The sequence below is a fragment of the Athene cunicularia genome (assembly GCF_003259725.1).
Source record: "Athene cunicularia isolate RWA chromosome 15 unlocalized genomic scaffold, athCun1 chr15_part1, whole genome shotgun sequence".
NCBI classification, from domain to species: Eukaryota; Metazoa; Chordata; class Aves; order Strigiformes; family Strigidae; genus Athene; species Athene cunicularia.
Genome location: NW_020799121.1, coordinates 7,404,408 through 7,420,058, shown reverse-complemented (window position 1 = coordinate 7,420,058; position 15,651 = coordinate 7,404,408). Strand labels below are relative to the sequence as shown.

Here is a 15,651-nt window from a genome sequence, read left to right as displayed (position 1 = left end):
GCATGGAAATGCTCAAATTCACAAGTTATTCAACATTATTCACTTTCAACAAATATCTAATTAAAATCACAGTAAGTTTCTTAAAGAGGATTTTGCATCTATATTGATGAACTTCCAGACATTTGGAAATCCTAAATATGTCCAGTGCTCTTACATATGTGGTTCATCTTCTTTCCCGATACCCAGTGATTTGTCAGAGCACACTGAATTTTCCATGTGTGTGTTGATATCAGCAGTATTTGTACAGCAAATAACCAAACACTGATGCTGATGGAAATGTTAGATCTGCTGTATGTGTGGTTCAAAGTGCATGCGCCCCTTTGGTTAGGCAAATCATGGGCCGTGCAGCTCCCTGTGATTTTCAATATATTTCTCTGTTAAAGACATAACAGAGCCAAGCAGGAAAAGGCCTTTTCTAAGTGTGCTGGATTTCTATCAAAAAAGAGACCATGTTCATGGCTGATGCTAGCAGACGGATCATAGCAATAATACATCCTCAGAAGATAATGGTCCATTATAAACAGTGAGTTTTCTGAACCCTTGCTGTCAGAGAGTTAATCAACATTCAGTCCAAACCTGTTTGCTTCCACTGGAATTCTGCAAGGGTTGGGTCTACTTGTTTGCTAAGACCAGGCTCTCGGAAAGCTTCGCCTAGTTCTACAACTGTAAAGCCAACAATGGAAACCTTATTGGTAGCTTCAGTCCAGATAAATTAATTTTGTAATTAAAAATCAGTGGGTGAGTTTAAAAGGGCCTTTGCCTAATTTATGATTAGCGTTAACCACCAATTATACTGTGGTAATACTGCCAATCTGCACTATTAAACGTTTCTTTTTACAGTCAGCTGACCTAATTGGAATAGTTGAGCTAAATAGGTTTGGGTGTAGACAGCAGTAGTTGCAAGTAATTGCACATAGTTTCTTTCTTGCTGACAAATAGATTTGCATTCCTCTCATAGTGTTTATATCAAATATTATAAAATGAACTGTCCAAATGAACAATAAACTTCTGTGTGATTCTTTAAGTTGGATGAACCAAATGAAAGCATTGAATCAAATCCAAGATGGAATGGGAACTCCTGGACATAAGTTACAAAGAATGTATGTGGATTATATTGCGGCAGTGACAGAAGTGTCCCTTCTTTTCTAGCTATCAGCAATTATCCATCAATACTCTGAGGCCTTACACTGAAGCGTAGTGATGTACACTGCTTTACTAAAAGGCAAACGATACACTGGAATCTAAACTGCTGGGTAATTAAGCCCAAACTCCTACCAGTGGAATGAAATGGCCTATTATAATGGTATTTACTTCCAGTCTTTGCTTGACTGTTCTGTGCTCTTTGTTTCTGAAGGGATGAAGTGGTCTTCACTACATTATTTTGTATTTCCATATTATAGGATTATACCCTGAATGTCAAGGATTCCGCAAGTCTAAGTTCATATGGAAGACAAATTAAGAATTTAACAATTTTTTTAAAAAAACCTACATACTGCTAATCTTGAAATTCAGAGCAATAAGTTGGATTCGTGGAGTGAGCTACATTGCTTCTATTAAAGGCATGGAAATTCCAGATTTAGATTTCTGGGTGTCATGCTGTAAACATGCTCCATGATGTGCTTATTCTTGACTTCCATAATGCCAGTGTAAATCATTGCTTGACATGTGTAAATCTGTTACTTTACAGCAATGGAACAATAGTTTTGGTACTACTTTAAAGCTGAAGAAAAAGCTATTCAGAGAAAAATAATTGTTGCTCCTCTATATCCAGTTAGAGAATTTTTTATTTTGAGTTTAAACTGATGTATGCTCTGCTCTTGCCTACAATCAGATTTAAAGAAACAAACAAATATTCGTTTTCAGATAGGCTTCTGCTTTGTGTCAGGGAAAATGAGAGATGTGTCACTCTGAAAACAAAAATTGAATGCATGTGCTTATCAGAATGGGTAGAATATTCTGTGTAAGTTGTGCTCGCTCACTTTATTATTCTTTTTGTTTTTAAGTTATAGTATCTGTAAACTTTTACAAAGGTAGATGTAGGTAAGGGTTATCATAATTCAGGAGGAAGCAACGTCTGCAGAATCTGTATTCTACTCATCTATGAACAGAAGCAGAACAAGCAGAATAAGGGAAAAGCCCATTGCAAGAAGCCACTCTTTACACTTTAAAAACTTTTTGTTTAAAAAATAGAATGCTTCTGTTTATTTTAGTTCTCCTAAAATCTGTTGTTTTGCTGTTAAGTGGGGTTTTTTTCTTAAGCTCAAATTCCATGTTAGCACTGACGTTTTTGTTGCTAGTTGACTTGTTTGTAACTCCTTTTTGTTCTGTGCATAAAGCCACAAATTAAACACTGGCTTGGAGTATTAATACTTTATTGTTAATTGACTTGACTTGGTCCCTGCAGTGCAAAATTAACGTCTGTGCCATCTCTTTTTTGAAGTCTTAATTGTAGGACAGGGAGGTTTTAAAAAAAGATAAAATTCCAAGCAAACAAACTGCAGCAGCATTATTCCCAGGAAGCAGCTGGAGAAAGTCTTTCAAGAGTGGGGTTGTGTGAAGTGTACTGCTAACCAAGGCACAGGAGAGAGAGGTCCTTGGGAAGGGGCAGGAGAGCTCTTCTAGTTCATAAAGAACAGCTGTGCTCCAAAGGTGGTTCCTCATGATGTACCAGTAGCTGTTCTCTCTGTGTATTGTAGTTAAATAGTTCTGAAGTCGTCGCTCTTCATGTTGTAAAAAGAGTGGTTTGTGTAAGCCTGGCTGTGTGCAGCTTAGGCCAGTTGCTGCCCATCAGATGATTTAGGATGCAGCCGCTGTTGGAGGCTTCCTGTGGAGCTTCAGCTGCTGCTCGAGACACCCCTTCGATGGAGGGCAAAGACAAGCTCCATCCTTTTCTCCTGCAGAAGGGGAATGCCTGAGCAAGACACCTTCTCCTGGACTCCAGAATATGGATCAGATCAATGGCCTGTGAGGGTTCTGGGAACTGCTGGGTTTTGTTGTTCTTGGTGTAATGCATTATGAGGAATATATGATCACACAGTTTAACAAAGAGACAACCCAGAGAATGTTTTTAGCCGTAGTGACATAGAGTACTAACTTAAAGAAACATGCAGTTTCTGTAACTTGAATATAGTTAATGGTTACAAACCAAATTAAGTCTAAATATTTGAGGAAATTAGCCGGCAAAAGTAGACGTGAAGGAAAGAACACATACCGAATTGTTCTGATGAACAGAATTTACTGTCTGAAGTAATGTGAACTTGGGATGACTTTTTACTCTTTGTGTAATGAGGGGAAGATGGTTCATTTTTGTTCTTTAACAGATGCTGCCTTTGAATTGTAACAAGAAGGGGGGAAAACAGATAATGATTTCCAGTGAAGTCTAATTTGTTAGAAGGCACAATTAAGCTTTGAGATAAATTGATTTACCTTTTAAAACACTGAGTAAAGGAATTAAACTCAACTCTCACCCACTGCCTCTAAGGTAGCTTTTTGACTGCTATAAAAGGGAGCATTGTGAATTCAAAAAAATGTCATTTTTATGCTTGTGTTCTCTCCCTGAAACTACACATGTGCAATGACAGATATTTTGCATCTATTTTAGGGCAGGTTATCTTATTTGATTCTTCTGAGAAGCTAAGCACGTTGCTATAGCTACTGAGCTTATGGCTCTGGTGAGGTTTTTGCATCAGTTTCTAAATGTAATTGTTAAATAAGGCTGGTATAAGGCCTGTGACACTCTGCTGTTGATTCCACTTCAGGATTATTTTTTTTTCTTTTAATTTCTTCAATTCTAACAGGTACATGGAAACGCGTATATACCATTTTTCTGTAAATATGTAGAGATGCAACTGAAAGCACGGATTTTCTAAACCAGTATTTGCTTCAGAAAGCTCTTGTATTCCTCTTGCTCAGCTTTGATTGGGTGTGGACTTCTGGTCTCCAGTACTTAGCACTATAGTATGAGATGCTGCTGAACGTGATGGCTGTGTGAACCATATGCTGAAACCCCATTCTTGAAAATGATCTTTTCTTTCTGGTGTACTTCATCTAAAACAGATGCACTAGTAAAAGAACTACTGCTAACAATAAATTATAGATATTAGGTACAGGTTTTTAACGTGTAAAGAGCCATTTTAAACAAAATGTAACCTGTCCTCTGATTTTTAAGGACTGCTACCCATTCTTGAACCTCCCTACAGCACTTGATGAATTCTGTGTTCCCTGCAGTTGTGGTCCAATTGTTAAGCTGTCTTTACTAGTATCAGGCAACACAACTGAAAATGTATTATCAGATTTGTTATGGGTGGGGGTGGTCTTGGGTTTTTTCTTTTTTTTCATCCAAAGTCCACTAGAGGTCAAAGCTCTGTATGATTCTTATGACGGGGTTGATGCCTTGCAGTGTGTAGTTTTTCAGCCACTCTTGAGTATAGACGCTGGTGAAGTTCATCTTCAGAAGCAAAAGCCTTAGTAAAAACCTATTACAATGAGGGCAGGCTAGTGGACATGAGATATTAATGGCTTTTTGTCAGGAAGCAGTAATATGGGTTAGTGGGGAAAATACCCTGTAAAGTAGCACTATCACTGGAAAACCAGGATATGAAAGAATGAGCTGGATTTGCAAGGATATTTAGGGATCAAAAGATACAGGTGTGTATCCAGAGAGATTTTTCAAGCCACTGTTATAAATTGGGAGTCTAATGTTCATTGACTTAGAGAGTGGGGAGCAGCTCTGTATTGGATCTTTTAGTAAATTCCAGAACCTGCCTGTTTTTAGGTGCTTTATTACTCTTGTGCACTCTGAGTGCCTGACAAATTCTTCAGTAGCAGTGGTGGATTTAGTGGCTATTTGCTGAACCTGAGTGTCTGGGATGCAGTGCTTCTGAGCCACTTGGGACAGTGTAAATTTATTCTTTACACAAGTTTTATTCAGTTAAGATTAGTGTCCTATTTAGGCTGCAGTAGCTAATTCTCTTACAGAATAATTTATTCCAGAGCTCATAACTTTCAGAGAATGATCTATATATAGACATTGTGATCCTGTTGGATAATACTGGGTATTCCAATAGGAGGAAATTGTACTGAAGAGATTATAAGAGAATAGAAGTACTAGAGGTTGGTACTCCAAACTCCTTTCAAGACTGACTTAAAGACAGGTTCATAATAACCAAACTGGTGTTACATTTTTAGCGTCATCAATCCACTTGCTGAAGAAAAATCCTTACTTCAGGAGAATCCCTTGATCATGAAAGCCCTTCCCTCTTAGAGAGTCATCTGTGGAGTGGATGAGGGAGTACGGTCTGGTGGCTTGGGACCTCTGCCTACAAAGTGCTCAGCTGGATGTATGGCTTGTAAGTTCGGTGCTCTTTGTTACTGAAATAGTAACTTCACTTTTAGGGAACTTCTCCTAATTGCATACGCAGGTGCACGGATGTGACTTCCTAAGATTTATCATTGGCAGACACCTCTTAGGGTAGGCAGTGATCTTCCCTCTGAAGGTTTGAATTACCTGCATATTTCTTTCTACTTGTTGTTGCAGTTCCTCCTTTGTTGCAGGGTAGTCTTAATTTCTTCTACACATACAATCTAAAATATTTTTTTGAAAAGAAGAAGAAACAATTCTGTATGTAATCTGGGAAATGAACATAAATAAATGCAAATCCTAGTGACCCAAGAGATACTTGGTAAATTGTAATTGTGAAAATATCTTTTCTGGTAAACACCTATCTGATTTCTGACTGCAACATTTGATTTAAAATGAGTAATCATGCAAAATTTTTAAAGGTTTATATCCTAATCTTGGTTTCATGTAAACACCTGTTTGTCGCATCATTTAGTAGGACTTAAGATTGTCTCCCTGGACTGTTTATGAATATGAGAAATATGTAGTCTCTATATTGTCTATAAATGTATGCATACAGGTTAAATTCAGGTACACAGACAAATTCTAGTTTCAAAATCTAAAATATTATGTTTTAAAGGGATTCAAATTATATTAGTCTGATTAATTGCACCAATATCTTCAAAAATAAGATGGACGTTTGCATGCATGCTTAATCACTTAAGGTGCTTATCCTATAATTTACTGAGTGACTGATCTATGATGTGACAATTCTAGGCTTACAAAAATCCAACCTTTAATGACTACTGTAAAAAATAATTGTAATAGAGCTTAATCAGCTTATAAAATACAGAAAAGTTTAAAACCTTACTTTTGCTTTGTGCCTGTCCGGGTGGTGTAGAATTTACTGGAGTGCTGCTGGTAGGTTACATTAGTAGCATTGCAGGAAACTAGTAATTTCATAGTAAGCAGAATTAAATGGGGAAACACGAATTTTTGTTGGCAAAATTTGACTAAGGTACTGAGTCCATTTCTGTGGGTTTTTTTTCATTTTTTTCCCTTTCTTAAAAAAAATCCCTGTAATACGTAAAACATGCAGAGCAATCATTGATTTGCAGCTGAAGTTCAATCAGGTTTGGGTGAAGATTAAAAGCTGTTTAACAGCAGGACCGCTCTGTTGCTTAGGGCAGGAAACAAGGATGCTCTTTCCAGTTGGAACTACTAGAGGTGTAACACGCTGGTGAAGCCTGTCTTGTGATTTCTCAGTTGGTTGATCTGACTAGCAAACAGACTGCTACCAGTTCCAGCTAAAAGAATTACTCATTTAACTCAAGTGAACCGGTGTTGGTGCTTTGATGCTAAAGATGAAGGTTCAGTGCCCACTGGCAGTCACTGGGGGTTGACTACCATTGAGTATATGGTGTAGTTGCAATGTAATTATCTATGTTGGGATTTGTTTGCAACATTAGGCTTGGTATGTCTTCTGTTTCAAAATCTGCTGTAGGATCACTGACTGTAAAATAGCTAGCATTTCAGATGAATTGCTGATTATTGCCTTATCCTTCACTTGCATTTAGAAGAAGCAGTTTCACAGAATGAGGAGGTACTTTAGCACAAGGTAAATTTCCGGCTCCTATTCACCTTATTCATCCAGGGAGATAAGGATGATTTCACTTGGTTAATATACTCACTTGAATATTAAAAATTGTGCTTACCTTGCTTACCTGCTCCCTCCCCCCCACCAAGTGGTGGAATACTGTAGTTAGAATGTAGATAAATGGACAGGGGTATAAAATGCACCTCTGTTACTGTACTAACAGAAATAAACAGTAATGTCCTCCAGCATTTTTATCTTTCTAGATTCTGATCTTTTCCTCTCTGTATATTTTATGCACAAATGCATAAAAAGTCCCAAGCTAGTTTTAAACTTACAGTATTGAAATGAGAGACAGACATGAATTCTGTAAAGAATCCCCACAGAGCTACTCTGCCAGTAACACTGATTCTTTTACAGGGGTGAGAAATCTTATTCAGTTGTCTTCCTGGTACTACCGGTGACAGTTTTGCATAGGCTGAAGCTGATGTCAGAAGTGGGAACATAGCTTTACTTCATCTCCAGATCAGGTAATGTTGCCTGAAGTATTAGCTTGCTGGGACCACTTTAATAGGACAGTGTCTACATTTTTCCTTTTGCAGATCACAAGTTGTTTATAGTTGGATCCTCTGGAATGAAAGTATAAGTGTAAGAACATTATTATTCACTTAACTTACCGTATATCCCATTATTTTTCACTCCCAAACTTTTCCTCCATACCATTTTGGATCTAATTTTTGAGAAGGATTCTTCATGTATTGTCACCTTATTTCCTTGTGGAGTCCCTCGAAGCATGCATATTCAGAACCTCTTTGGAGGGCCAAGCCTCTGCTTTGTTCTGCTTGTCAGAAGGACTTCTGATTTTCCTGCATTTCCAGTAGAGCTTGAAATTAGCTGTATACTGATGTTCTACTGAAACAAGCATGGGACTCAAAATTAACATAGCTTGTTTTGTTCATGGTCATAATGTATAACATTAGTAGCATACTGCTTGCTGCAAAGGCTTCTTAGGGAAAGTGTATATGTTGTTTTTATGGCAAAGCCAGCTGGGTGGCACTGGTTCCTATCTGGAGTCTTGGCAGACGTGTTTAGCATGGCACTGAGCCGTGCTAATGCAAGTTCCTGAGTGCAGCTGAACCCAAGCGTTAGTGTGGATTTGTAGTTAACAACTGTATGGCTTCTGGGTGGCTTGAGCATGGGCAGAGACTGCCCTCCAGAAAACAGCACTGATGTGAGTGCAGAGGGAATACAGGGCCTTTGTATATGTATCTATATTCTTTAGAATTGCTTTTTATTAATTTCTCAGTGGTAAGTGTAGACATGGGTTTTATGAGAAGAAAATATTTGCCAGAAGGTAAAATTCGGAGCTTTTGATGAAAATTTCCTGCCAATGTACTTTTAAAAATGGAACTAAATACAAATCCTCCATTTTCATTGCTGGAATCTACCTATAGTTAACTCCTTCCTTCACTCTTCCTGGTACCGCACATACAGCAGTTGTCAGTCTGAGCAGTCAGTTCACACATCAGAAGTGATAGATCCGACTTGTGGATCGCTGGAATATTATACTAATGCTTTCATTGTCGTTGAATGTACACTAGAAATGTAACTGAAATTCTTCATATTGTCCAGGTGCCTCAGTTTTACAAAATAATGGATGAGAGAGGTTTATGCATATGGCAATTGCATGTATTAGCACCTGCGTGAATAAGATGGTTGCATTTAGTGATGGTGTAATAAGTGTGTCATACTTTGAAGGGATCATCTGCTGTAGGCGTTCCACAGTGATATTTTTTTGGATTGAAGATCTAGAACTCAGGGGAAAGTCAAGTGGATCTACTGAAGACCACTGAAGAATGGAGGGGGCTTAGCAAGAATAAAATAATCCCTACAAATCTGTGTTCTTTATTTTCCACTTTTGACCATAATTCTCTCTCTTCAAGTACGGAATGATTCACTGCTGATTGCCAAGTCCTACCTGTGTGCACAGCCACTTTCATTGTGTTTTGGGTAAAATATATATTCTGAAGGTCACACGTGAAAATGAGTGATTTCATAGAATTAAGTGTAAGCAGAACAATGACCATTGTGTTGACTACAGATCGGGTTTAATAGGTACTGTTTTATTGTGTAATTGGTATGACACCTGCTGCCAGTGAAATCTGGTATTTCTTCTGGCCTTAGCAGAGTTTCAGTGACCCTCATTGATTTATTTTTTTTTTTCCCCCTCCTTCCTCTAACTCAAGGTCTTGTTGCAGTAAAAGCTGTTGTGTGACAAAGAAAATTATAGCAATAAATGCTTCTGGGACTCACATACCAAGCACATAACTGTTTCTATGCCTCTTTGAAATACTTGTCTATCACCAGCTATAATGATACACAAGAGGATCAAGTCAAAACCTGGTCAGATCAGTACCAGAGTTTTTCTCTTAATCAAAAGAATATATTCTTGCTGCAGAGCCAGTTGCTAGCTCCAAGAAAAGCTGGAAAGTGCTGCATGTCCCTCAGAAGCATTTCCTTACAGGCATGGTTTTGATGGGTGTATAAAGGGAATACCATCTGCCTTAGGGATGGTAGAAGGAGCTGTGTAACACAATGGGTTACAAAGCTGGAGGACATTTAGCAGTGTTGAGGAGAGAGAAAGGAAGGGCAAAGGGAGTCTTCTGCTGAAAAGCAGGCTATTGAAGCACAACATGGATGCAGTTTGTCTTGTGGTGTTGGTATCATCTCTGTACTTTCTGGCTATTGCCTCTCAGGATTTTGACCAGTCTATCTTCTTCCTATCCCCATAAGTCATTAGTGACTCATGGTATAGCATCCTTTATACCCTCTGCAGGCTTAGCTGTAATTTAGATCACTGTACCAATATCTAATTGGCTGCTCCCTCCTGCTGTCATTTACAGAATCCATAGGTGTTCTTGCCTTTCCCCCTCCATGAGTTTCATGATTCTACAGTCTTAAAGGCAAATGGTTGAAAGGGCTCTAATGTGAATGCATTGGCTTAGAAATGCCACACATTTTCTTAAAGAATTGATCTCTTGCATAGGTTGTAGAACTCGTCTTTCTGACTGGGTCTACTGACCATTTAGATCTCATAGGATCTCTGTTGAGCTTCACTGGTTTCCTCCGGACTAGTTTAAAACCAAATTTCAGCTCCATTTGATGTCCTTCTATTTCACCTGTCCTAGAACATCTGAAGCTTGATGCCCCTCAGAAGAGCCCAACTACCTGAGAACATTATTCATGTCTGAAAGAAAATCTGTTTTTAATAGAAAATTATAAAACTGGAAAAGAATAAATTATACAAAAAGATTCTGTAGGTAATGTACACTGAAGCATAAAGGCTGTGGAATAACTAACATTGTCAGTGCTGGTAATTAATCCATACTGTGGTGTAACACAAACCGTAATCATGGACCATGTTGCATTATCTACTGGCCAGGAGGCCACAAGCTATAATTTCCCCTTTTGTGTAGGTCTGAAATAGACAAGTGGAAGTGGAAGTGATTGTGTTTGAGAGGATTAAAAAATTGCTTGTTTGAAAGCATGAAGTCACTGCGAGCGTGATTGAAGATTATGAAATAGTGAAGCATTCAGAGGGACATTCTGCAGTGCGGTACTGTTAGAGCAGTTTCCTCCATCACTTCAGTATAAGCTGTCCCCATGAAAGTAGTACGAACTGATACAGGAGCTTAATAAATGAGTATTGTACATGTGGGTAGGTATATCTATTGCCCAAGACTTACAGCTAAATAAAAACAAGAGCAATATATGTTCAGCCTTCACCTTTCATGCAGTAGTAGATGAAATCAACAGCAAGAACAAACATTTTTATTTTACATCAGAGTTAAGGGTAATGTTTAATTCATGTTCAGATCCTTCAACCTTTAAATTTTCTTGTTTCATTACAATACTTCTTAAACAGACTTAATAAAAAACTCAGTTCCCATGATTACCCCTTCAGAGATGTCACAGTATATCCCAGCTGCAGGGGAAGTTCTGCATAGCATTAATTATGCACTGAAAATACAAAGAAAGAATTTGACATTTCTCCCAGATCCATATTGTATTGTTTTACTGGTTGGTGCTTTGTTTTGTTTTGGGTTTTTTCATTATCTTTATTGACTGAAAAACTGGGGTTTGAAAACATGTTCCAGAACTTGCTTTAGGTGTATAGGATTCTCCCCACTCATAGATAATGAGAAAAAACTGGTTATTTACTGCCCTTGAAGATTGTTTAGGGCTCTATCTGAAGGACTGTAACTAAACATGAGTAATGAGGTCATTGGCAGTTACTTCCTGTGCTTCCTTTCCTGGAAACAACACAAACAGTAACATTTTGTTTGTCCATTGATTGCATTATTAAATAAGTAAATCAAACACGATGTTAGAACATTACCAATTCACAGTATGGTCAGAAGACTATTGGATTTTGTAGTACACTCAGGAACAAATTATGTTTAGGGCCTGGTGCATACACAGAGCTTTAGCACCATTCATTGCTTGTTAGCTTATTTATTCTTAATTCTTTCAGGAAAGTAGAAAGTACCATTTTTGAAAAATAATTAGCTGCAGTAGAAATCAAAGTAAATTCGGTTTCTAACTACTTTTACACAGTTGACCTAGACCTCTAAAGATAGTGTTCTTATTTTATAAATAAGAGATCTAAGGCACAGGAATAAAAATGAAGCCTTAAAGTCAATCAGTAACAGTGCAGTGATAAAAACTCACATCATCTGATACAAACTCCATCCTTCTTCTGTGATTTTGAAGAATTTGGCTGCAAGAAGCCAAACTATTTTTTCTGTCTAGCCGGGAATGCTTACAGAAGCACCAATAGAATGGAACTTTGTAATTTATTTTTAAATTTTATTTCCTGTGTCACAACAGATGGAACAATTACAAGTAATGAATGAAGGAAGTTGATCTCTTAGGTGTTTTGTAACAAAGAACAAAATGTTTAAAAGAAATAAGAGAGAACCCACTCCCAACTCCTCCTGAAGGGCAAGTTCTCTCACATTTGCCACACTGAGTCCTGTTCTGAGCAAATAAACAAGCCCAAAGTGTCAGCTAAACTGCGTTCTCCTGCGGAGTTTCCAAAGCAGCAGCATCTTTCATGGGGGCAATTTGTCTGAGAAGATGGCAACATATTCTTTGTCTCAGTGATGTAGATCCTAGCGAGTCCAGAGAGAGGGGATCCTTTGTTGCCTCTATTAATGCTAGAATTATTTTGAATAGACACGTCCCATCTCTCTGTTGATCTTGATCACCATCCCTTGCAGCTACATGCAGTAGTAACTGTGAGGGTATTGTGCTGTGGCCAGCATGGAGCGGTATTCACTCTGGATGGAATTTCCATACAGAAATCTGATAAAAGGATGGCAGTGGCAGTTGAACAAGAATGTGTTATTTGTGCACTGTAATTGCAAAAATACTTTGGAAATACATACTGTGCTCTGAGACTTGCAAACAAATTTCATTGAAGTTAATTACATATTGGCGTATCAGTAAAGAGGCATCAGGAAGGACTCCTCTTGCTTGATGTGTTGTATTAACTATCATATGCTGCTGTTGCAGTAAAGTAAGTTAATTTGGAATGATCAGCTGGTTAGTAGTAAAAGGAAATGGTGTTTGTAAGGCAGATCAATAGGGTGAAAAAGCATGTCTGCTTTGGTGATGGAGATTGCATTCATGAATGCATGCTGGGATGGGAGGGATAGAGTAAAAGATGTTACACCAGAATTTTTGCACCAAAATCTGTCTTCATGTTAGTAATCACACTAAAATCTCTGAGCCAAAACGCACTGAAGGGGTGAGGGGCTGCAATTTCCATTAACTTCAAAGGAATTGCTAATGCCTGATTTCTGTCAGCATTTGACCTCCTGAAAATTCAGAGGAATAAAGCCTAAAGGTTTGGATGCTTTTTGAAGGCTTTGGAAAATAGAATGTGTTTTGTCTTAGAATCACTGAATAATTTATGTTGGAAGGAACTTTTGGAGGTCAGCTGGCCCAACCCTTGCTCAAAGCAGTGTCTTTAAACCTTTTGTGATGTCCTTGTAAGACTGGGCATATGTGAGTATGTTGAAGATTTGTTAGGTTTTACTTGGTCATAAACCATAAACTCAGTCATAAAACAAAAACCTACCTTCAAATACTGAGCGCTCATACTCTCCATGGCTAACTGTATGACTATGTTTAGTCTTGAAACACAACAGTAATAGTTGGTATGATAGTTACTGCGGATGTAAGTTGTGATTCTTACCATTGCAGATTGACCGGGCAGGGGGCTGTGGCTTTTGGGAACAGAATTTCCAGGGGAAAGGTTTCAGATCACACACACACAACATAAATAGCAAGTAAAATCATTGCAAGCTGGCACGCTAAAAAAGTTGGGAGTTTTTTGTGGCATGAGAGCTAAAAAGTATTATAAATGTTGAGTGGGCCGCTTTTTTACATTTAGTTTAAAAATATGTCGGTGTCATTAGCAACAACATGCAAAAGTGCGATGTAGAATCACTCTAAAAGTAAAAATTAATTTGAATTATGACGGATGAAGATGCTACTGTAAAAGAAAGATTTGAGGTGTTATTAAAGCTGATCCATGCAGAATCAAGGAGCAAGATGAAATTTGCTGTTCAGAAGATTACTGTAGATCTACTTTATGCAGAACACCTGACTGCATTTGCAGTTCTAGCTACTGTAAAAATTAAAGTGGTCTCTTTATTTCTAATCATATCATTAATACGTTTGATGGAAGATATGCACATTAATAATTTATGCTGTATAGGATAAAAAGAGCTGAAGTTTACTAGCTGGGCATAAGTTTTTTGAAAGCTATAAAATGTAATGTTTAAATGTGTAGAACATTATGAGGCAATTCTGGTCTTTTGCTGGTGAAGATACAGTAAATCCATGGTGACCTTATGGTTATATGAAATTAAGAATGGCAAATGTTGGACAGCTGTGACTCGATATGTGCTTGATATCAATACTATAAATAGTTTGAAGCATATCAAAGGTGAGGTTCAAAATTTTTTGATACCACTTGGGACAGCTGGATGAACAAAAGAATGGAATTTACCTCCATGTTTTACTGGCCTTGCAGTGTAACTTTCAATGGCTGAGGAAACTGTATTTAGCTAGCAAAGACATTTTCTTGATTTGAGCTCTTTATGGGTTAAATATACCTCCACTGAGTAATTTCTATTGTAGTTTTCCTCATTCATCCAGGTTTTATCTATCCCAGCTAACTGGGGAGGTTCCAGCCAACTGGAAGTTAGCAGATGTGATGCCCATCTACAAGAAGGGCCAAAAGGAGAATCCAGGGATGTACAGGCCTGTCATTCTGAAGCTGGTGAAGGATCTAGAGAACAAGTCCTATGAGGAGCAGTTGAGGGAACTGTGGTTGTTTAGTTTGGAGAAAAGGAGGCCAAAAGGAGACCTTATTGCTCTTTACCTTAAAGGAGGTTGTAGCAAGGTGGGTGTCAGTCTCATCTCCCAAGTTACCAGTGATAAGATGAGAGGAAATGACCTCAGGTTGTCACAGGGGAGGTTTAGATGGGATATTAGGAAAAATATCTTCAGCGCCAGGGTTGTCAAGCATTGAAGCAGGCTGCCCAGGGAAGTGGTTGAGTCACCATCCCTGGAGGTATTTAAAAAATATGTGGATGCGGTGCTTAGGGACATGGTTTAGTGGTGGACTTGGCAGTGTTAGGTTTATGGTTGGACTAGATGACCTTAAGGGTCTTTTCCAGCCTAAATGATTCAGTGATTCTATGATTTTAATGTGTGTTCACATGTCAGAGTTTTTAATTGTGTGGCCAAGTGAAAGCACATAAGCTGTTGTGTGGAAGTTGCTATATTAAATCCGGCATTCTTTTAAATGTATAGAATATTTGGGTCTGCATCTCTCATAGTTGAAACATCTTGTAGTAAAGAAAAGAATATAAATCGAATACTTAATACTGATTTCCAAATCTGGAGTGTTGCAGAAGGATCTTACTTGTGAAAGATAACTTCCTCTGTCAGCTGTGTTAGTCACCCAATTCATTCATTTGATCACCAAAAGTACTAGTCATCTTTCTCTTTCACCATAGTAGGGAGACTAGATTAGAAATAGTGTTTGATTGGAAAAAGTTGTGATCAGAAAACTGCAAAGCAGGATGTATTCCTTCTTAGAAGATGTGTTCCTTCTTACAGTCTGTGGCCAACCTCATACCTTAAACACACCAATTTCAGTTTTTGGAAGATGTTCTGCTCTGCATTCATAGTGCCTGAGGTGTTTAGCTTAGGCATTTGATTGCACTTGACCTCTTATATGCAGAGAGATAGCCATCTCTTCTAGGGTATTCATAAATTATGCAAATATAGAAAAGGAAACTAATGGTACTTTCAGGTTATCTTTGCTTAGCATTACTGTCACTTTGTTGTTTATAGGCACAGGTCAGATAGATAGTCCTGCATACACTCACTCAGGTCCTGTAACGGATGGATGATGCATCTGTTTCCTTTAAATTGGCATGCTAAGATGAGAATGGAGCAGCTAAATAACTGGAGTCAAGAATAAGCGCTTAGCCCTTGCTTGGATAATCAGTCTCACAGACTTGGTAAGAGGCATGCTACAGAAATAGCAGGAAAGAGAAACTGAAAAGATGTGGGAAGATTTCTTTAGTGTAAATGTGGTTTCATGTCACTTTATTTCCATGACTCACTATATCTA

The 15,651-nt window shown here is 38.1% G+C and overlaps 1 protein-coding gene across 9 annotated transcripts in view; it reads left to right on the top strand.

The window, feature by feature from the left end:
• Positions 1-15,651, top strand: part of ARVCF (ARVCF, delta catenin family member) — a 287,342-nt gene that overhangs the window by 62,691 nt on the left and 209,000 nt on the right. The window contains exon 1 of one of the 9 annotated variants that reach the window (XM_026859515.1): positions 7,448-7,462. The exons of the other annotated variants lie outside the window; for them this stretch is intronic. The gene's annotated coding sequence lies outside the window, so the exon portion shown is untranslated. Of the gene's footprint in view, positions 1-7,447; positions 7,463-15,651 lie in introns of those variants that run through there. 9 annotated transcript variants of the gene reach the window in all.